Source organism: Cupressus sempervirens, chromosome 3, assembly GCF_028749045.1.
Source record: "Cupressus sempervirens isolate cs-2001-9-10 chromosome 3, ASM2874904v1, whole genome shotgun sequence".
Lineage (NCBI taxonomy): Eukaryota > Viridiplantae > Streptophyta > Pinopsida > Cupressales > Cupressaceae > Cupressus > Cupressus sempervirens.
The window spans coordinates 716543281-716566464 of record NC_143120.1 but is presented as its reverse complement, the minus strand read 5'-3'; the positions used below and the strand labels follow the sequence as shown (position 1 = coordinate 716566464).

Sequence of the window (23184 nt, the reverse complement as noted above, 5' to 3'; positions counted from 1 at the left end):
TCAGGCACATGTTGCCTTTAATTGTGCGGCCTGAGAAAATTGACTTCATCAAGTCCAAATATATTCTTGACAACACCATTGCTGTCTAGGAAGGTATGGAATGGGCTCGCAAGTCCAAGCAGTAGGCTATCTTTTTAAAGATAGATTTTGCTAAAGCCTATGATCGCATTGAATGGCCCTTTATCTTGGCTATGCTTCAGGCTCTGGATTTTGGTCCCAATTTCCTTCAGTCCGTGGAGATGCTCTTTGGTGATGCTAATTCTTGCATTACCATCAATAATTCACAATCTAAGGCTTTTGGTCTTTTTCGTTCAATCAGGCAAGGTCGCCCTTTAGCTCCTGCGCTTTATGTCCTTGCTGTTGAAGGTTTTGGCTATTTGCTAGCTAATTCTATGTCTTCAGGGCTGGTTCGTGGCATCTCCTTGCTTGAATCTTCCTCCTAGTTAGTCAATGGTCATTTTGTTGATGATTCCTTTCTTACTCTTCTTGAGGATGAAGAAAACATCCAAAATGCTTTAAATTGTCTGGACACCTTTTGTCAAGCCTCTGGCTCTGCCATTCAATGACATAAAATGCTTTGCTACCATCAGTCATTCTTGCCAGCTCCACCTTGGCTCAGCTAGTTTAAGTGGAAATGGGTTACTCACAGGGAAGTCTTCCACTTTCTTGGCATTCCCTTGGCCTTCCAAGCTTCTCCTGTGGAGCTTTGGAATGCTGTGCTTGCCAAGATTAACAAAAAGCTCGAATATTGGATCACCAAGCCGCTTTCTCTTGCTGGTAAATTTTAGATTTGTTCAAAGATTCTGGCAACCACTCCTGTGTACTATTCTTCTTGTTGGGCTCCCTCCAAAGCTTCCTATCTTAAGCTGGAAGGTTTCCTCTGAGATTTTCTTTAGGCTTCTGGTTCTGATCATCATGGTTTTCATAGAGTTGCTTGGGATTTTTGTTGTCTCCCAAGAGAGTCTGGTGGTCTTGGCCTGCTTTCCACACAAAAATAGGGCCTTGCTCTCTGTGCAAAATGGATTATCTGAGCTATTTTTGTAGATGAAGCCTGGAAGATTCTGGTTGAGCACTGCATTTCTTCCGGCTTCCTTGTTAATAGGCCTACGTGGAAGGGAATTGGTTTTCAAACCCTTCTCATCATGCATGAACTTGTAGCCATACAAGGCTCATTTTTTATTAAGAGCATCTAGAAAGCCTAAAAAGCTATTAAGCCTTAGCTTCGTTAGGCTAGAGATGAGTTTCACAATGGGCTCTCCTTGAATCAACAGAACATTTGGTGGTCTCCCCTATTTGCTGTTCAGGGTACTCCTCTCGCCAAGACTCAAGGTGCCAGTGCTCTGCATTTTTTCAAACGTGGCATCCGAACTCCTAAGGATCTCTTCTCAAGAGTCACCATGAGTTTTAGGTCATGGGAAGATATGCAAGTCCAGTACTGCCTTGTTAGTACAGATTAGTTGACTTTTGACCTTCTGCTGTCTTCCATCCCTGTGCGCTTAGTTCATAAAGTGGGGATTCAGAATGTCTGTCCTTGGTGGCATGATTGGAAGTGGTATCCTACCACTCCATTTTCCAATTACAAGCCCAATATGGGGTACAGATGGCTTTCGCCCCATCTTCTGATGGTGGACACGCTTAACCAGCGCTGGCATTTGCAATCTTCACTTTCTCAATGGAGAAAATGTTTTGACACCATTTGGAGTGCTATTATAGCACCCAAGATTGCCGACTTTTCTTGGTGCCTTGCCTTCCAAGGCCTTCCCCTGGGGCCTCGACTCAAGTACATTGGGGTTCTTGATCCTAGATGCCCTTTCTGTGGTCAACCAAAGTCCTTTTTGCATATATTCTAGTTTTGTAAGCGTGCTCAAAATTATTGGCACTAGATTCATGATTTTTTCAAGTCTTTCAGGCCCGAACCATTTTCATGGCACATGATCCTACTGGGTGATTCCCCCAGAATTCCTTGGAAGTTCACCCAGACTTGGCATACCTTTAGGATGGAAAAAAAATTTTCTCTGTGGAAAGATAGGAATGATGTTTTGTTCACTCACAATTTTTTGGATGTTAACATTGCTATGTACACTAAGGCATGCATTTGTAACAATGTTATTATGCAGATCTAGGTGCAAGCTAACAAAGTTGCCCTAGAAGTTGCTCACCTGCAGGAGTTGTTAAATCACTGGGGCAATGCTCCCTGCACTATTGCTAGAGTGCCTCCTAATGCTTTGGTTGATGCCTCGACGCCTTGTGGCTGCCATTCTCAGCACCAGTCCTCAAGCTGCCACTCGCACATGCCGTGCTCTCAGGCTTCTCGCCACCACTCTCCCAATGGTGGTGATGGTGGATGGAGGTGTCGCTCTACTTTCCCACCCTGTGGTGGTTCTAGTTGGTCCTCGGCGAGCGCATTTTGGAAAGTATCCTCACCTAGCCTTGGCGATTTCTCCTTTGCAGCTCGAGGTTAAAGATGCAGAGACTGCCACTGATCCTGCTACTGCTGATGACGGCTAGATTGTTCCTAGCCCGCCCCACAATCCCACAGATGCGTGGGATTTTCCTGACAAAGATGATCCTCCTCCCTCAGTTGGCACTACTTTGGTAGCCTAAGGTTGCTAATTATGTTTTTTATTTTTTGAATAGAATTATTTTCAGCTAAGCCTATGTTATTAAGTCCGGCTTCGGCCATGTGAACTCTTTCACAGGGTGATCTTGTATCCCTTGGCCCCTTTTTTGTGAATTGTATTCTTAGTATATTTTTATTAATAGAAAATGACTATTCATCAAAAAATATATACATAATTTTTAAATTGATTCCATTCTATTTGATCCAAGATTTATAGATTTAAATTGACTATTAAAGTTCATAACACAATTCATATCAGTAAGGAATATACATTAATTATATATATATATATATATATATATATATATATATATATATATATATATATATATATATATATATATATATATATATATATATATATATATATATATGTTTCAGAATAGTTATAAACGTATGACAGGGTATGTGCAAGATCATGGTGTACCAAACTATGGCCTTAAGTGGCAGTGAAAAATCAGCAAATCAGGTTTATGTCAACTTGACACATAATTTTGAAGTGGTTATGGACTTTATATCAAAAATTTGTAAAAAAATAATTTGTAAAAAATTGAATGTAGTTTCTAAACTACTAGGCCTTATCAGGAGAAAAAAAAAATTGATTAGTCAAAAGTTTGAATTTTAATGCAGTACTAAGAAAATTTCAAGGCGAAAATAAAAAGTAGGTGTATGTCTGACCACCTTAATCAAAATCAAATCATAATATTTTTTTAATATAATTATAGATATGAAAACTAGACTCATGCCCGGATGTGACGCATATTTTTTGATATTTTTATTCCAAATAAATAATTAAATATGAATTTTCTACCAAAACTTTTTTGGATTAAAAAAAGTCCCGTGTCTGACCACCCTAACTAATAGAAAATTTGATCAAATTTTTATTTTTTTATTTTTTTCTTATACTAGGCGAAGTATAGAATGTGACGCAACTTTTAGATTTAAAAAATGTTATACCGTTTGAAAGTTATAGCTATTTTTCATTCAGTATGTCAATTAGCACTTTACAATAATCTTCATTGATAATTAACTAATAAATACTGATCGAACTCAGAATTTGACAGAAATTATATTGATGGAATCTAGAGAGCGATATTAAAAAACTCATTTCGTTTCATTCAATTTCGATCAAAATAACATTGTCAGACGGCTACCCGAAGTTTGAGTATCACTAAAACTCTCTATAAACACGTCTTTGGGGTTGACCGGGTAGGCTTGGTAAATACCAAGCCTGATCGGATATCCGATTCAAAATTGGATATCCGATATGGCTCGGTAGTCAAATTCCAAAAATCTTCAAATTTTGGAGGGAAATTCGATTTAAACGTTCTAGTTTTTTATTTTTAAATTATTTCACTTATATTAATATGTAAAGACATATTTTAATATTATATATATATATATAATAACGTAATGTAAACATACAAGATATAATCTAGTAATATATAATAATATCTTATGTTAATCTTATTACAATCTATAAATATAATATATATTATTATTATTTTTACTAAATATAATAACGTAATTTATATATATAAAATACGTATTATATATTATTATATTAATATGTATGTTATTAATATATACAATAACATAATATTTTCATTAAATGTAATATGTATTATATATTATTATATTAATATGTATAATAATATAATATTTATATAACAACGTAATATTTTTATTAAATATAATATATATTATAAATATTATTATATTAATATGTATGTTATTAATATATTTATATAACAATGTAATATTTTCATTAAATATAATAATGTAATATGTATATGTATATATATATATATATATATATATATATATATATATATATATATATATATATTATATTGATATGTATATTATTAATATGTATATTATTAATATATAAGAGTCAAAGGGGGTCATAGGGTGACCTATAACCCTCTTTGACCCATTAAACGACGATATATGTCTTTAGGGGTCCTAGGACCCCTAGGGACATATGTCGTCCTTTAATGGGGTCAAAGGGGGTCCCTTTGACCCATTAAATGACGACATATGTCTCTAGGACCCCCAGGGACATAGCCGAATCGTTAATATCGGTCAAAGGGGGTCATAGGGTGACCTATGACCCCCTTTCACCCATTAAATGACGACATATGTCCCTAAGGGTCCTAGGACCCCCAGGGACATAGTCGAATCATTCATATGGGTCAAAGGGGGTCATAGGGACCTATGACCCCCTTTGACCCATTAAACGACGACATATGTCCCTAGGGGTCCTAGGACCTCTAGGGACATATTCGAATGGGTAATATGGGTCAAAGGGGGTCATAGGGTGACCTATGACCCTCATTGACCCATTAAACGACGACATATGTCCCTAGGGGTCCTAGGACCCCTAAGGACATATTCCAATCGTTCATATGGGTCAAAGGGGGTCATAGGGTGACCTATGACCCTCTTTGACCCATTAAACGACGATATATGTCTCTAGGGGTCCTAGGACCCCTAGGGACATATTCAAATGGGTAATATGGGTCAAAGGGGGTCATAGGGTGACCTATGACCCTCTCTGACTCATTAAACGACGACATATTTCTCTAGGGGTCCTTCTACCCCTAGGGACATATTCGAATGGGTAATATGGGTCAAATGGGGTCATAGGGTAACCTATGACCCTCTTTGACCCATTAAACGACGACATATGTCCCTAAGGGTCCTCAAACCCCTAGGGACATATTCGAATCGTTCATATGGGTCAAAGAGGGTCATAGGGTGACCTATGACCCTCTTTGACCCATTAAATGACGACATATGTCCCTAGGGGCCCTCGGACCCCTAGGGACATATTCGAATCGTTCATATGGGTCAAAGGGGGTCATAGGGTGACCTGTGACCCTCTTTGACTCATTAAACGACGACATATGTCCCTAGGGGTCCTAGGACCCCTAGGGACATATTCGAATCGTACATATGGGTCAAAGGGGGTCATAGGGTGACCTATGACCCTCTTGACCCATTAAACGACGATATATGTCTCTAGGGGTCCTAGGACCCCTAGGGACATATTCGAATGGGTAATATGGGTCAAAGGGGGTCATAGGGTGACCTATAACCCTCTTTGACCCATTAAACGATGACATATGTCCCTAAGGGTCCTTGGACCCCAAGAGACATATTCGAATGGGTAATATGGGTCAAACGGGGTCATAGGGTGACCTATGACCCTCTTTGACCCATTAAACGACGACATATGTCCCTAGGGGTCCTAGGACCCTAGGGACATATTCGAATTGTTCATATGGGTCAAAGGGGGTCATAGGGTGACCTATGACCCCCTTTGACCCATTAAACGACGACATATGTCCCTAGGACCCCTAGGGACATATTCGAATGGGTAATATGGGTCAAATGGGGTCATAGGGTAACCTATGACCCTCTTTGACCCATTAAACGAGGACATATGTCTCTAGAGGTCCTAGGACCCCTAGGGACATATTCGAATCGTTCATATGGGTCAAAGGGGGTCATAGGGTGACCTATGACCCTCTTGACCCATTAAACGACGATATATGTCTCTAGGGGTCCTAGGACCCCTAGGGACATATTTGAATGGGTAATATGGGTCAAAGGGGGTCATAGGGTGACCTATGACCCTCTTTGACCCATTAAACGACGACATATGTCCCTAGGGGTCCTCGGACCCCAAGGGACATATTCGAATGGGTAATATGGGTCAAAGGGGGTCATAGGGTGACCTATGACCCTCTTTGACCCATTAAACGGTGACATATGTCCCTAGGGGTCCTAGGACCCTAGGGACATATTTGAATCGTTCATATGGGTCAAAGGGGGTCATAGGGTGACCTATGACCCCCTTTGACTCATTAAATGACGACATATGTCTCTAGGGGTCCTAGGACCCCTAGGGACATATTTGAATCGTTCATATGAGTCAAAGGGGGTCGTAGGGTGACCTATGACCCCCTTTGACCCATTAAACGACGACATATGTCCCTAAGGGTCCTAGGACCCCTGGGGACATATTCGAATGGGTAATATGGGTCAAATGGGGTCATAGGGTAACCTATGACCCTCTTTGACCCATTAAATAACGACATATGTCTCTAGGGGTCCTAGGACCCCTAGGGACATATTCGAATCGTTCATATGGGTCAAAGGGGGTCATAGGGTGACCTATGACCCTCTTGACTCACTAAACGACGATATATGTCTCTAGGGGTCCTAGGACCCCTAGGGACATATTCGAATGGGTAATATGGGTCAAAGGGGGTCATAGGGTGACCTATGACCGTCTTTGACTCATTAAACGACGACATATGTCCCTAGGGGTCCTAGGACCCCTAGGGACATATTCGAATGGGTAATATGGGTCAAAGGGGGTCATAGGGTGACCTATGACTCTCTTTGACCCATTAAATGAAGACATATGTCCCTAGGGGTCCTAGGACCCTAGGGACATATTCGAATGGTTCATATGGGTCAAAGGGGATCATAGGGTGACCTATGACCCCCTTTGACTCATATGAATGATTCAAATATGTCCCTAGGGGTCCTAGGGACATATTTGAATCATTCATATGAGTCAAAGGGGGTCATAGGATGACCTATGACCCCCTTTGACCCATTAAACGATGACATATGTCCCTAGGGGTCCTAGGACCCCTAGGGACATATTCGAATGGGTAATATGGGTCAAATGGGGTCATAGGGTAACCTATGACCCTCTTTGATCCATTAAATGACGACATATGTCTCTAGGGGTCCTAGGACCCCTAGGGACATTCGAATCGTTCATATGGGTCAAAGGGGGTCATAGGGTGACCTATGACCCTCTTGACCCATTAAATGATGATATATGTCTCTAGGGGTCCTTAGACCCCTAGGGACATATTCGAATGGGTAATATGGGTCAAAGGGGGTCATAGGGTGACTTATAACCCTCTTTGACCCATTAAACGACGACATATATCCCTAGGGTTCCTAGGACCCCTAGATACATATTCCAATCGTTCATATGGGTCAAAGGGGGTCATAGGGTGACCTATGACCCTCTTTAACCCATTAAACGACGATATATGTATCTAGGGGTCCTAGGACCGCTAGGGACATGTTCGAATGGGTAATATGGGTCAAAGGGGGTCATAGGGTTACCTATGACCGTCTCTGACTCATTAAATGACGACATATTTCTCTAGGGGTCCTTGGACCTCTAGGGACATATTCAAATTGTTCATATGGGTCAAAGGGGGTCATAGGGTGACCTATGACCCCTTTTGACCCATTAAACGACGACATATGTCCCTAGGGGTCCTAGGACCCCTAGGGACATATTTGAATGGGTAATATGGGTCAAATGGGGTCATAGGGTAACCTGTGACCCTCTTTGACCCATTAAACGACGACATATGTCCCTAAGGGTCCTCAGACCCCTAGGGACATATTCGAATCGTTCATATGGGTCAAAGAGGGTCATAAAGTGACCTATGACCCTCTTTGACCCATTAAACGATGACATATGTCCCTAGGGGTCCTCGGACCCTTAGGGACATATTCGAATCATTCATATGGGTCAAAGGGGGTCATAGGGTGACCTATGACCCTCTTTGACCCATTAAATGACGACATATGTCCCTAGGGGTCCTAGGACCCCTAGGGACATATTCGAATCGTACATATGGGTCAAAGGGGGTCATAGGGTGACCTATGACCCTGTTGACCCATTAAATGACGATATATGTCTCTAGGGGTCCTAGGACCCCTAGGGACATATTCGAATGGGTAATATGGGTCAAAGGGGGTGATAGGGTGACCTATGACCCTCTTTGACCCATTAAACGATGACATATGTCCCTAGGGGTCCTTGGACCCCAAGAGACATATTCGAATGGGTAATATGGGTCAAAGGGGGTCATAGGGTGACCTATGACCCTCTTTGACCCATTAAACGACGACATATGTCCCTAGGGGTCCTAGGACCCGAGGGACATATTCGAATTGTTCATATGGGTCAAAGGGGGTCATAGGGTGACCTATGACCCCCTTTGACCCGTTAAACGACGACATATGTCCCTAGGGATCCTAGGACCCCTAGGGACATATTCGAATGGGTAATATGGGTCAAATGGGGTCATAGGGTAACCTATGACCCTCTTTGACCCATTAAACAATGACATATGTCTCTAGAGGTCCTAGGACCCCTAGGGACATATTCGAATCGTTCATATGGGTCAAAGGGGGTCATAGGGTGACCTATGACCCTCTTGACCCATTAAACGACGATATATGTCTCTAGGGGTCCTAGGACCCCTAGGGACATATTCGAATGGGTAATATGGGTCAAAGGGGGTCATAGGGTGACCTATGACCCTCTTTGACCCATTAAACGACGACATATGTCCCTAGGGGTCCTCGGACCGCAAGGGAGATATTCGAATGGGTAATATGGGTCAAAGGGGGTCATAGGGTGACCTATGACCACGACGACATATGTCCCTAGGGGTCCTAGGACCCTAGGGACATATTCCAATCGTTCATATGGGTCAAAGGGGGTCATAGGTCACCTTATGACCCCCTTTGACCCATTAAACGACGACATATGTCCCTAGGGGTCCTAGGACCCCTAGGGACATATTCGAATGGGTAATATGGGTCAAATGGGGTCATAGGGTAACCTATGACCCTCTTTGACCCTTCAAATGACGACATATGTTTCTAAGGGTCTTAGGACCCGTAGGGACATATTCGAATCGTACATATGTGTCAAAGGGGGTCATAGGGTGACCTATGACCCTCTTTGACCCATTAAACGATGATATATGTCTCTAGGGGTCCTAGGACCCCTAGGGACATATTTGAATGGGTAATATGGGTGAAAGGGGGTCATAGGGTGACCTATGACCCTCTTTGACCCATTAAATGATGAGATATGTCGCTAGGGGTCCTAGGACCCCTAGGGACATATTCGAATGGGTAATATGGGTCAAAGGGGGTCATAGGGTGACCTATGACCCCCTGTGACCCATTAAACGATGACATATGTCTCTAGGGGTCTTAGGACCCCTAGGAACATATTCGAATGGGTATTATGGGTCAAAGGGTGTCATAGGGTGACCTATGACCCTCTTTGACCCATTAAACGACAACATATGTCTCTAGGGGTCGTCGGACCCCAAGGGACATATTCGAATGGGTAATATGGGTCAAATGGGGTCATAGGGTGACCTATGACCCTCTTTGACCCATTAAACGACGACATATGTCCCTAGGGGTCCTAGGACCCTAGGGACATATTCCAATCGTTCATATGGGTCAAAGGGTTAAACGACAACATATGTCCCTAGGGGTCCTAGGACCTCTAGGGACATATTTGAATCGTTCATATGAGTCAAAGGGGGTCATAGGGTGACCTATGACCCCCTTTGATACATTAAACGACGACATATGTTCTTAGGCGTCCTAGGACCCCTAGGGACATATTCAAATGCGTAATATGGGTCAAATGGGGTCATAGGGTAACCTATGACCCTCTTTGACTCTTTAAATGATGACATATGTCTCTAGGGGTCCTAGGACCCCTAGGGACATATTCAAATCATACATATAGGTCAAAGGGGGTCATAGGGTGACCTATGACCCTCTTGACCCTTTAAACGACAATATATGTGTTTAGGGGTACCCTTAGGACCCTTAGGGACATATTCGAATGGGTAATATGGGTCAAAGGGGGTTATAGGGTGACCTATGACCCTCTTTGACCCATTAAACGACGATATATGTCGCTAGGGGTCCTAGGACCCCTAGGGACATATTCAAATGGGTAATATGGGTCAAAGGGGGTCATAGGGTAGTGATTTTGTGTTTAATCCATGCACAGGTATCGGATATCCGATATTATAATATATATAATATAACATATATATTACATTTTATATATTTTTATATTATATTTTATATTTATTATATTAATTTACTATATATTATAATATAAAATATTATTATTATACTATATTATTATAATTTATAATATATTATACTTTTTTATTATATATTATATTATAAGATATTACTTATTATTATTATATTATATTATATATATATTATATTACATTACTATATATTATAATATATGAAATATTATATTATATTATTATAATATAATATATTATTATAATATAATATATTATTATAATATTATTATTATAGTATAATATTATAAGATTATAATATAATAATAATAATATTATTATATTATAGTATAATAATTATTATAATAATATTATTATTATAATATAATAGTATGATATATTATTTAATAATATTATTATTATTTTATATCAATAATAATAATATTAAATAATATATCATACTATTATATGATTTTAATTATTAGTCGGATATTGGATTTAATATCGGATATCCGATAAGGCTCGGCTTAACCTTCTAGGTTTGGTTCATAGATAGGTAAAAAAAAGTCAGAGCCGATTTTGAAGCGCTTTTAGGCGTCTTCAAACTTTTTTTTTTTCACATCGCCACTTTTTGGCACACCATGATCCTGCACATACCCGACATATAAATAAACATTGCATTAAAGGAATATTAGTATATTACAACAAAATATATATTCCTAAAGACTTAAATAACATCAGGATTGCATTTCAATTGTAGTACAGAGAGTTTGTCTCTCATCTAAATTATAGAATCCAAAGATAGGGAGTTGGTGGAGGGAGAGGCGGAGTAAATTCAAGCACCTGATGGATATCCTCTAGGGAACCGCTTGTAGCTTGTTTCACACACCCTCTGCACCATCAATCTACCATCTCAAGATGATCTTAACTAGGAGAGAGAAGATTGTCTGATACTATAAGAAGAAATCTTTCAAACAAACTAATAAATGCTCATCTCCTCAAATATTTTTAATAGAAATGATGGTCATAGGTTTGCTTAATTTGGATGATTCCCTAACTTATGCCCAAATTTTGAATTTTAGGTCAAGGGGTCAAAAAGGGGTCATGACAATTGGTATCAGAGCTTGATCCTTCCATCATGAAAATATAGTAAATGAAAAAAGGAGTAAAAATGAGTGAACAACTACCTAATGAAATTAGAAATGTTATGGAATAGACAAACCAAACTTTAACAGAGCAAATAGAGAGATCAAATCAACCACTTCTTCAAGCACTGCAAAACATGGGAAATTCCATAAACAATCTTAAAAACAATAATTTTGGTGGAAGAGACATAAGTTCAAACCATTCGAAAAATAATGGAGCTTCATCATCTCAAGTACCCAAACCCCCTTTCTTACCTAGGGAGGGCCCCTCGATGGAAGAAGAGGGATAGACAACCAATAATGCTATTGAGAATGCTAGCCTTGAACCAAAAATCAGAGAGTTAGTAACATTTAGAGAATTCTGTGAAGCCAACAGACAAGAAACCCATAGGAAAGAAAGCAGACATCAAAATCAAGACTTTAGAAGCAAAGTAAATAAAGTAACTCTTCCAAATTTTGATGGATCAGAAAAGTTTACTGCACGTGCTTGGCTACAAAAATTGAACACTTATCTTACCCTTAGTCCTATGATGGAAGAAGATGCACTTCAATTCACGATCCTTCACCTAGAAGGTACGACACATGATTGGTGGCATCATGGCCTTGTTATTCAAGGACACCAAAATATTACTTCTTATGAAGGCTTCTCTCAAAAACTCATTAAGAGATTTGATAGAAGGCATCCTCAAGAAAACTTTGAGAAATTAATTCAAATAAGGCAGCAAGGGACAGTAGAGGATTATATTAAAGAATTCCAAAAGATTTCAGTCCAAGTCACAGGAGTAGATGATGAACGCTCTACCTACTTGTTCATAGAAGGGTTAAAAGATTCATTAAGGGGTCTAGTAAGTGCCCTAAAACCTTCATCTTTAGACGATGCTTTTGAAAAAGCACTAAGATTGGAAGTCTCAACCACAAATAACAAATCATGGAATAAGCCCAACACAAAAAATCACAAAAAAGATAAATCCTATCAAAAGTTTGTTCCTACCAAGGATCGAGAGGAACTAACGAAGAAAAATTTATGCTTCAAATGCCAAGAGCCATGGGAGCCAGGCCATAACTGCAACCAAAAAAGAAACTTGTCGCAATTGTGGAATAGATTGGGTGCCCGGACATATATGTGGAAAGAGAGGCCACATCTAAAGCATGGAAGAAGATCTCGAGGAAGAAAATGTCAACAAAAAGGTGAAACGTGACAAAAGAAATGAAGAAGAGAAAGAAGGAGAAGAATATGGAGTGATAGCTACTATGACTCAACCCTCTAAAAATCAAGTCTTAAGAATTAGATGCACTCTTAATGGACAGAAAGTCATTGCACTAGTTGATAGTGGAGCATCCCATAATTACATTGATGAAAAACTTGTTAACAAAATGAAATTAAAAACTGAAAAGTTCAAGGGTTTTACTATTTTTCAAGCCACAAGATCATTGGTACGATGTACAAAGGTGATTTCACAACAAGAAATCACATTAGGAAGAAAACACATCATCAGAGAAGACCTGCATGTGGTTCCATTAGACTCAAATATAATTTTGGGGGCTCCATGGATATTTTCTTTGGGATGTTTTAAGTTTGACATTCCAAATCTAAAAATTCATTTTGAGCACAAAGGGGAAGAAATAACATTGGAAGGAATACTTGATGGTTCTACAAAACTAGTGTCATGCAAAAGAATAGAAAGAATATTATGGCATGGTCAAGGAGAGTGGGTTGCATAATGTTTTGTATTAAACAAATCGACTCCACAAGAATCAGCCATCCATATATATATTGAACCCATCATTAAGAAACATCAAAGGGTGTTTGAAGAAATTCCACTAGGATTACGACCCAAAAGAGAATTTGAACACATTATAGAATTGGAAAAGGATGCTAAACTAGTAATCATCACCCCTTACCGACATCCTCAAAAGTATAAAGACGAAATTGAAAAAGCCTTTCAAGAACTCCTAGCAATGGGACATATTCAACCTAGTTCTAGTCCTTTTGCATCACCGGTGGTACTTGTGAAAAAGAAGGATGGGACAATGAGAATGTGTATAGATTATCGAGCACTAAATAAGAAAACTATTAAAAATCGCTATCCCATTCCTAGGATGGATGAACTCATAGATGAACTTCATGGAGCAGTGTATTTTTCTAAGATTGATTTATGTTCGGGATACCACCAAATCAGAATGAGGAAGGAGGATGTTCCCAAGATAGTATTTGGATGTCATTATGGGCATTTCAAGTTTCTAGTTCTACCCTTTGGCCTCATTAAAGCCCCGACAACTTTCCAATCATGTATGAATCATATCTTCTGGAAAAAACTCAAGAAATTTCTCCTTATTTTCTTTGATGACCTTCTTATCTATAGCAAGTCATGGTCAGAACATCTCCAACACATTGAAGAAGTCCTAAGCATATTAGAATCTGAATCCTTATTTGCAAAAGCATCAAAGTGTGAATTTGGATTAGAAGAAATTCTCTATCTGGGTCATAAAATCAGTGCCAAGGGTGTAAGTGTGTGGATGAAGAAAAAGTTAAAGCAATAAGGGAATGGCCAAAACCCAAAACCCTAACTCAACTTAGAGAATTCCTGGGCTTATGCAGCTATTACAGATGGTTTGTGAAGAATTTTTCCAAGTTAGCATCTCCTTTAATAGACTTAACAAAAAAGGGAAATTTCGGATGGAATGAGGCAACATAGGAGGCTTTTGAAGAGTTAAAAGAAAAAATGAGTTCTTGCCCAATCTTAGCTATTCCAAATTTTACACAACCCTTTGAATTACAATGTGATGCTTCTGGTGAAGGAATTGGAGTAGTACTAATGCAAAAAAAATACCCTATTGCTTTCAAAAGCCAGAAACTTTCAAAGATAGAAAGGCACTACTCAATCTATGATAAGGAAATGTTGGCTATCATACACGCATTAGAAAAATTCAGGCAATACCTAGTATGTGGAAGGTTCAATATTAAGACAGACCATAATAGCTTAAGGTTCTTCATGAATCAAAAAGACCTTAATGATTGCCAGCAGAAATGGGTAAGTAAAATCCAAGCATATAATTTTGATATTGAGTACGTCAAAGGAACCCATAATGTGGTAGCAGATGCTTTATCCCGACAAGGCCAATTGAATACCCTTACTAGTATCATAGGCGGCTAGAAAAATGAAATTGTTGTAGAGTATGCAAAGGATCCAAGAACTAATGAGATCATGGAGGGAAATATACCCAATGATGAATTCAGAATCATTGAAGAAATCATACTATACAAAGGAAGAATACTGCTTGCAACAAATTCCAAGGTTAAAGGAAAGATTATGAAGGAATATCATGACAACCCTCTATCTAGACACACTAGATTCTACAAGACTTACAAGAAGATAAGGGAGAGGTACTCCTGGAAAGGCCAAAAGAAGGACATTATGAAATATGTCCAAGGATGTATAATATGCCAAAAAAAAAAAGTCTGAATAGAATTACCCAGTTGGTTTATTACAACCATTACCCATCCCAAACCAAAAGTGGGAAAGTGTTTCAATGGATTTCATTACAGGATTACCAAAGGTGCAAGAAAGAGATTCCATCCTTGTGGTGGTAGATAGGCTAACCAAATATGCTCATTTCTTTCCTATATCCATACATTATAAGGCACCACAAATAGCAGAGTTATTCTTCAAGGAGATTTTTAGACTACACGGGTCACCAAAGAATATTATTAGTGATAGGGATAGCAAGTTTCTCAACTTATTTTGGAAAGAACTCTTTCAATTAGCAGGAATTGAGTTAAAACCAGCACCAGTTATCATCCCCAAACGAATGGACAAATCGAAATCGTTAACAAGTGGATAGAAGGTTATCTCAGAAATTATGTGACAAGACAACAAAATGCATGGATCAAATGGTTATACTTGGGAGAATATTGTTATATAATACCCATTAGATGTCAATTGGGATGAGTCCATTTAAAGCATTATATGGATATGAGGCCAGTACATTTGGGGATCTGATCATTCAAGAGAGCAGGGTACTAAGAGCCAAGGATTTCATCCAACAAAGCATTGATATTATGAAAACTCTCAAAGACAATCTCCACCATGCTCAAAACCAACAGAAGATATATGCTGATCGAAAACGAGTGGGAAGGTCATTCCAAGTTGGAGATCTAGTATTCTTAAGACTACATCCCTAAAAATAATCTTCACTCAAGGTTAGTGGAGCAAAAAAATTAAAACCACATTTTTTTGGACCATATCAGATCCTAAGAAGGATAAGAGAGGAAGCCTATGAGATAGAATTACTTGAGAATAACAGAATCTATAATATCTTTCATGTATCCAGACTTAAGAAAGTCCTCGGAAAACATATAAGTCCTTGTGTTGATCTACCACCATTAGACAATGAGGGAAAGCTCATCTTGGAGCCTGAGATTATTCTTAAAAGGTGTGACAGGAGACTAAGGAACAAGACTATTCCAAAATACTTAGTAAAATGGAAAAATCTTCCCAGGGAAGATGCTACATGGGTTGGAGAAGAAATCATCTCCCACTTAGCATTGCTTAGGAACAAGCAAATTCAGGAAGGGGGGATTGTCATGAACCAAGACTAATACAATTCTTCTTTTTTCAAACATATAATATATTTGATTAATATTCCTTTGAAATATTCTTACATTTCAATTATTTCTTTATATACTTGATTCCATATTTGAAATTATTATGTGATATCTTTTTCCATCTAAATATAAATCCTTACCTTTTAGACTCTTATCTTGTAAATTGATTACTTTCTTCAGCATATATTAAAAATACATTAATTACATAAAACATCAAACTATACATTAACTTTAAAATACATTAATTGTACCATTGCTATACATTATAAATACTTTTAATAAAAAACCTAAACCTAACCCTAATTATTCCATAACATTGGAAATATCATGGACATGACCTTTCATCACGCCTGGTCAAAAGCATATTAAACAGGGTTAGGGTAGGTCCATAAGACATACAAAAAAGCATAAACAAATAATACGGAAAAAGGGAAAGAAAAAATAAGAGTGTAAAAGCTTATATACTCATGTAAAGCCCGTGTTCGTACTTCATTGACGCTTGGTGATCCCTGCGACACACTGTCATACTATGCATTCGATTACGGAAGTACCCTCGACCAAATTCAGTTGGGTACTGACGCTACCGAATGAACATCACTGCAACAGAACATCGTTAGATATCTAGGTACATCTGATCATTGTTATGTTATCATGCATCGAGTACAATGACATTAATAATATAAAAAGTAATTGCTATTAATTTTGTATAAGATATCGGTATGGAAAAAGTACATAGGGAATGCGATTCATTATATTATGATATATATAATTTTTAAATTGATTCCATTCTATTCAATCCAACATTTATAAATTTAAATTGATTATTAAAGTTCATAACGCAATTTGCATGAGTAAGGAATATACATTAATTTGATATATATATATATATGCTTTAGGATAGTTATAAATGTATGACATATAAATAAACATTGCATTAAAGGAATATTAGTATATTACAACAAAATATATATTCCTAAAGACTTAAATAACATCAGGATTGCATTTTAGTTGTAGTACAGAGAGTATGTCTCTCATCCGAATTACGAAATCCAAAGATAGGGAGTTGGTGGAGGGAGAGGCAGAGTAAATTCAAGCACTTGACATATATCCTCCAGGGAACTGCTTGTAGCTTGTTTCACGAGCCCTCTGCACCGTCAATCTACCATCTCAAGATGATCATAACCAAGAGAGAGAAGATTGTCTGATACTATAAGAAGAAATCTTCCAAACAAACTAATAAATGCTGATCTCCTCAAATATTTTTAATAGCAATGATGGTCATAGCTTTGCTTAATTTGGATGATTCCCTAACTTATGCCCAAATTTTGAATTTTAGGTCAAGGGGTCAAAAATGGGTCATCACAAAGTCAAACATGGCCTAATATAAACTTTGAGAGTTTGGAAGATTGGGATCTTGTTCCCCATCACATATATTATACCTAAACTATGAAATGGGGGTTTTGTTGCTAGTTCTTTTCCATGGAGTTCTTGAATTAGCTTTTATGTTAATAAATATTATTCAGTGGCTTTATCCACTTTTTTTACAAAAAAGAAAAGAAAAGAAAAGCAATTTAATGATTTCCTAATGAAGATTATAGTGTGAGGGTGAATAAAGTTGATTGAAGGCTTAGCAAGCAACCGAGTACTTCAGTGAAAGAAGTACTCTATGTTTTTCATTGGTAAATAAATAGAGGGATTCAACATCAACAAAAATATTGATGTAGGCTTAGGTTGGGTTCCAATACCATCATTGGATTCCCACCACACTCTTGATAGAATACAAAAGACAAATGATGCGATTTCTCATTAATCAATCTCCACATTGTATTAGGAATTTCCTAGGATTCAATTAGGGGAATGCGTATTCTAGAAGAAGGGAACCACACAACTCAACTCAACTCAAACACATATAGTTGGTATCAAGATAGAGTCTCACATTTCGTATCAAGTCTCCTTTTATGCATTAAATATAAACACCCTTTCGTACACATGCAATATTCCACAATTAGTGTTAGTTTTAGGTAGCTTGGACAACTGTTCATCCATATGTGATTAATTAGCAAAAATTTGTTAGTTAATTGACTCTTAGAAGAAACTAGTAACCTAATGGTTAGGTTGTTATCAAGAAGCAACTAGAAATTTCTTGGTTAGGTTGTCTTGATCAAGAAGCAACTAGAAACCTCTTGGTTAGGTAGTAAAGGGGGGGGGGGGGGGTCAAGGGAGGCATTTGCAGTAATAGAAAATGGTCTTACATTGTTAGCAAGAGCATAGTGATAGCATTAGGGATAGCAGAGGGGAATATAAGCAAGAGAAATTAGAAGGTTGTCTGAATTTTGCCAGCAAGAGGCAAGGAATTTTGTATCTCTTGATTTGCTGAAGTTAATATATTTTCTAGCTGGAGTTTTGGTTTTTCCTTGGAGTTTTTCCAGGGATAATTTGTCCAAAAATATTGTGTTCATTTTGTTGTGAATTTATTTCCATATTTTATTGGTGAAGTTACAGTTGTGTTATTTTCCGATATTAGTTGTGAATTTATTTTTGACAATTTTATAACTGTCTACGATAGGAGATTAATAATCAGTGATTGCAATAGTGTTAATTTTTTTAATATTATTTTTTCCTAAAAATTCTTGCCATTGAAACAACCAGAAGGTTTTGTCCATCCAAATCACATGATTATTGATTTATAAATTTATTTTTATTTTTATTTTATCTAACATAGTTTTTTATTTCTAAAATTTATTCTAATTTTTAATTTTTTTGAAGGTGACTGTCTACGGACAAGCAATTTTCAATGTTTTTTAGAAAGATTTTGTATTGCGGTGGTTGCGATAAAAATTTTCAATGCTTAAAAAATCTCTCCAAAAAACAAAGAGAAGAAAAGCAATTCAATGATTTCCTAATGAAGATTATAGTGTGAGGGTGAAGAAAAGAAATTCAATGATTTCCCAATGAAGATTATAGTGTAAGGGTGAATAAAGTTGTTTGACGGCTTAGCAAGAAACCCAGTGTTTCGGTTAAAGAAGTACTCTATGTTTTGGATTGGTAAATAAATAGAGGGATTCAACATCAACACAAATATTGATGTACGCTTAGGTTGGGATCCAATACCATGATTGGATTCCCACCACACTCTTGATGGAATACAAAAGACGATGCGATTTCTCATTAATCAATCTCCAGTTTGTATTAAGAAGTTCCTAGGATTCAATTAGGGGAATGTGTATTCCAGAAGAAGGGTAACACACAACTCAACTTAACTCAAACATTGCACATGCAGTTGGTATCAAGATTGAGTCTTACATTTCATATAAAAAATTTCAATGCTTAAAAAATCTCTCCAAAAAACAAAGAGAAGAAAAGAAATTCAATGATTTCCTAATGAAGATTATAGTGTGAGGGTGAAGGAAAGCAATTCAATGATTTCCCAATGAAGATTATAGTGTGAGGGTGAATAAAGTTGTTTGACAGCTTAGCAAGCAACCCAATATTTTGGTTAAAGAAGTACTCTATGTTTTGGATTGGTAGATAAACAGAGGGATTCAACATCAAAAAAAATATTGATGCACGCTTAGGTTGGGATCCAATACCATGATTGGATTCCCACCACACTCTTGATGGAATACAAAAGACGATGTGATTTCTCATTAATCAATCTCCACTTTGTATTAAGAATTTCCTAGGATTCGATTAGGGGAATGTGTATTCCAAAAGAAGGGCAACAAACAACTAAACTCAACTCAAACATTGCACATGCAATTGGTATCAAGATAGAGTCTCATGTTTCATAGTAGGTCTCTTGGCACGCATTAAATGTAAACACCTTGTCATACACATGCAATATTCCACAAATAGTGTTAGTTTTAGGTAGCTTGGACAACTGTTCATCCATATGTGATTAATTAGCAAATATTTTTTAGTTAATTAACTCCTACAAGCAACTAGCAACCTATTCATTAGGTTGTTATCAAGAAGCAACTAGAAACTTCTTGGTTTGGTTGTTATCAAGAAGCAACTAGAAACTTCTTGGTTAGGTTGTCTTGATCAAGAAGCAACTAGAAACCTCTTGGTTAGGTAGTAAAAGGGCGGATCAAGGGAGGCATTTGGTGAACAGAGGAACACAAGTTGTAGAAGCATTTGCAGTAATAGCAAATGGTCTTGCAGTGTTAGCAAGAGTGCAATGACAACATTGGGGATAGCAATGGGGAATATTAGTAGGAGAAATTAGGAGGTTATCTGAACTCTACCAATGAGGGGCAAGGAATTCTGTATCTCTTGATTTGTTGAAGTTAATATATTTTCCATCTGCAAAACTGATTTTATCTTAGGGGTTTTTCCAAGGACAATTTGTTCGAAAATATTGTCTTTATTGTGTTGCAAATTTCTTTCTGTATTTTATTGGTGAAGTTGTAGATGTGTTATTTTTTGATATTAGCTATGAATTTATTTTTGACAATTTTATAATTATTTATGATAGGAGATTAATAATCAGTGACTCTAATAGTGTTAATTTTGACATGGTATTAGAGTGGTGTTGTAGGTAGAAGTGTTTTTCCCTAGGAAAGAAATTAAGGGTTTATAAAACCTAGATTTATCTCTTTAGATTTATTATTTCTTTAATCCCTTGAGATGGCTTCAGCTGGTTTGAGAGATTAGGACAGATTGGATGGTGCATCGAATTTTGATGTTAGGAAGGCCAAAAAAATTTTATTGTTGGAAGAGAATGGTATCACGAATTATGTTACCAGTGTTATAGTTGTACCTACAGATGTGACACAACTTGTAGCATATAAAAGTGTGATGCCAAGGCAAGGAGGATTATTCTTGATGGTGTCAAGGATCATGTTGTTCCACATATCTCTGAGCTAGATACGACGAAGAAGAAGTGGGATGCTATTTTGAATCTTTATCGAAATGCTATCACCAATAGGAAAATGATTTTTAGAGAGAAGTTGAAGAATACCCGAATGAACTAGGGAGAAGACGTTATAAGTTACCCCACTGGGCTTAGACTTGTCAAGGATGAGTTAGTAGCTATTGGAGATAGTCCCAGTGGTGATGAGCTAGTGAGAATAGCCCTAAATGGGTTTTCTAAACAATGGAGTGTCTTTTTTCAAGTTGTTAGTGGACAAGATACCTTACCAAGTTGGGATTGACTATGGACTGATTTCACTTAGGAGGAATTTAGACTGTGTCTTGTCAATGGTGCCAACAAGAGTCAGAGAAGTGAGGTGGAACATGAAAACGTTACCCTAGCAGGGAAAGGGAAAGGAAAGAAGGGATCTAGCAAAGGATTGAATTCAAAAAGTGAGAAGAAGAAGGACCTTTCTAAGGTCAAGTGCTTTGGATGTCACGAGTATGGTCACTATGTTAGTGATTGCCCAAAAAGGAAGAAGGCAAAGAAGCAGGTGGCAGCTTCAACAAGTGCAAAAGAACTCTCCAATAGACTGGAAGATGAGTTTGCACTTATAGCTTGTATGGTGAGCTCAACCTCATAGAGTATCTGGTATATAGATAGTAGGGCATCATTTCATATGATAGGAGTTAGAGAGTGCTTCTCTAGTTATAAAAGGAGGAGAATATCCAGATTTCTATGGGAAGCTTGTCCAAACTCAACCCAGTTGAGAAAGGGACTGTTTAGTTTCAAAGGGATAATGGAAAGATAATTCTAGTTCATGATGTGTTGCATGTGCTAGGATTAGGTATGAATTTGATTTCTGTATCTGTTCTTTAGGATAGGGGTATAATGTACTATTTAGAGGGACACATGTGTTGATTAAGCACAAGGATTGGAGATTACCCATAACTATTGGAGTTAGGAGTGGTCACTTTATAGGTTGCAGTTTGATACTCCTAAGGCACTCATGAGAAGCAGTAATCCTAGAGATCTTGGAGAACTATGACATAGGAGGATGGGCCATATTCATCATGGAGCACTCAAATTGCTTTGTGAGATGATGACAGGTATTCTAGAGGTGAGCACAAAGCATGATGATATATGTAAAGGATGCGTGTTGGGGAAGTTTACGAAAGCATCTTTTCAAAGGAGTGGTACCAGATCTAAAGGTGTTCTTGATCTAGTACATTCAGATGTACGTCAACTGATGTCGACAAAGTCTATCGGAGGATATGAGTACTATGTTACTTTTATGGATGATTTCTCTAGGAAGACCTAGATATACTTCTTGAAGACTAAGGATGAGGTTTTTAGTTGTTTCCAAGAGTTCAAGGCTCTAGTGAAGAACTCGACAAGAAGGAAGATAAAGCTTTTTCGGTTAGATGATGGAGGGGAGTACAAAGGAAATAACTTCTAGGAGTTCTGTACTAGGGAAGGAATCAAGAGAGAGTGGACTGTTCCTTACAATTACCAATAGAATGGAGTTGTTGAAATGAAGAATTGTTCTATATCGGAGGTGACAAGAGTTATCCAGAGTTCTGTATGAGGGAAGGAATCAAGAGAGAGTGGATCGTTCCTTACAATCCACAACAGAATGGAATTCCTGAGAAGAAGAATTGTTCTATATCGGAGGTGGCAAGAGCTATGGTACATTACTAGGATATGCACAAGGTATTAGGGGGGATGACACCAAAGGAAGCTTTCATAGGAAAGAAGCCTGATGTTAGCCATTTCATAATATTTGGGAGTTTGGTATATTGTCATATTCTAGGTGATACATGTGCTAAGTTAGATCAGACTGCAGAGAGGGGGTACTTTGTTGGGTACAATGAAACCTAAAAGGCATATAGGATTTCTATCCCTAGGACGAGAATTATTATTATCAGACATGATGTTAAGTTCATGGAGGACAAGGCATTTAGAAGATCTAGAGATTTGCCAACAGATGATCAGAGTGAGCAGCCAACAGAAGCTCCAAGGCCTAATCAAGGGCAACAAAG

General features: G+C 37.7%; 1 protein-coding gene across 11 annotated transcripts in view; it reads left to right on the top strand.

The window, feature by feature from the left end:
- Positions 1-23184, top strand: part of LOC149568773 (uncharacterized) — a 105809-nt gene that overhangs the window by 27926 nt on the left and 54699 nt on the right. Inside the window, exon 1 of one of the 11 annotated variants that reach the window (XM_089821665.1) lies at positions 16706-16912. The exons of the other annotated variants lie outside the window; for them this stretch is intronic. The gene's annotated coding sequence lies outside the window, so the exon portion shown is untranslated. Of the gene's footprint in view, positions 1-16705; positions 16913-23184 lie in introns of those variants that run through there. 11 annotated transcript variants of the gene reach the window in all.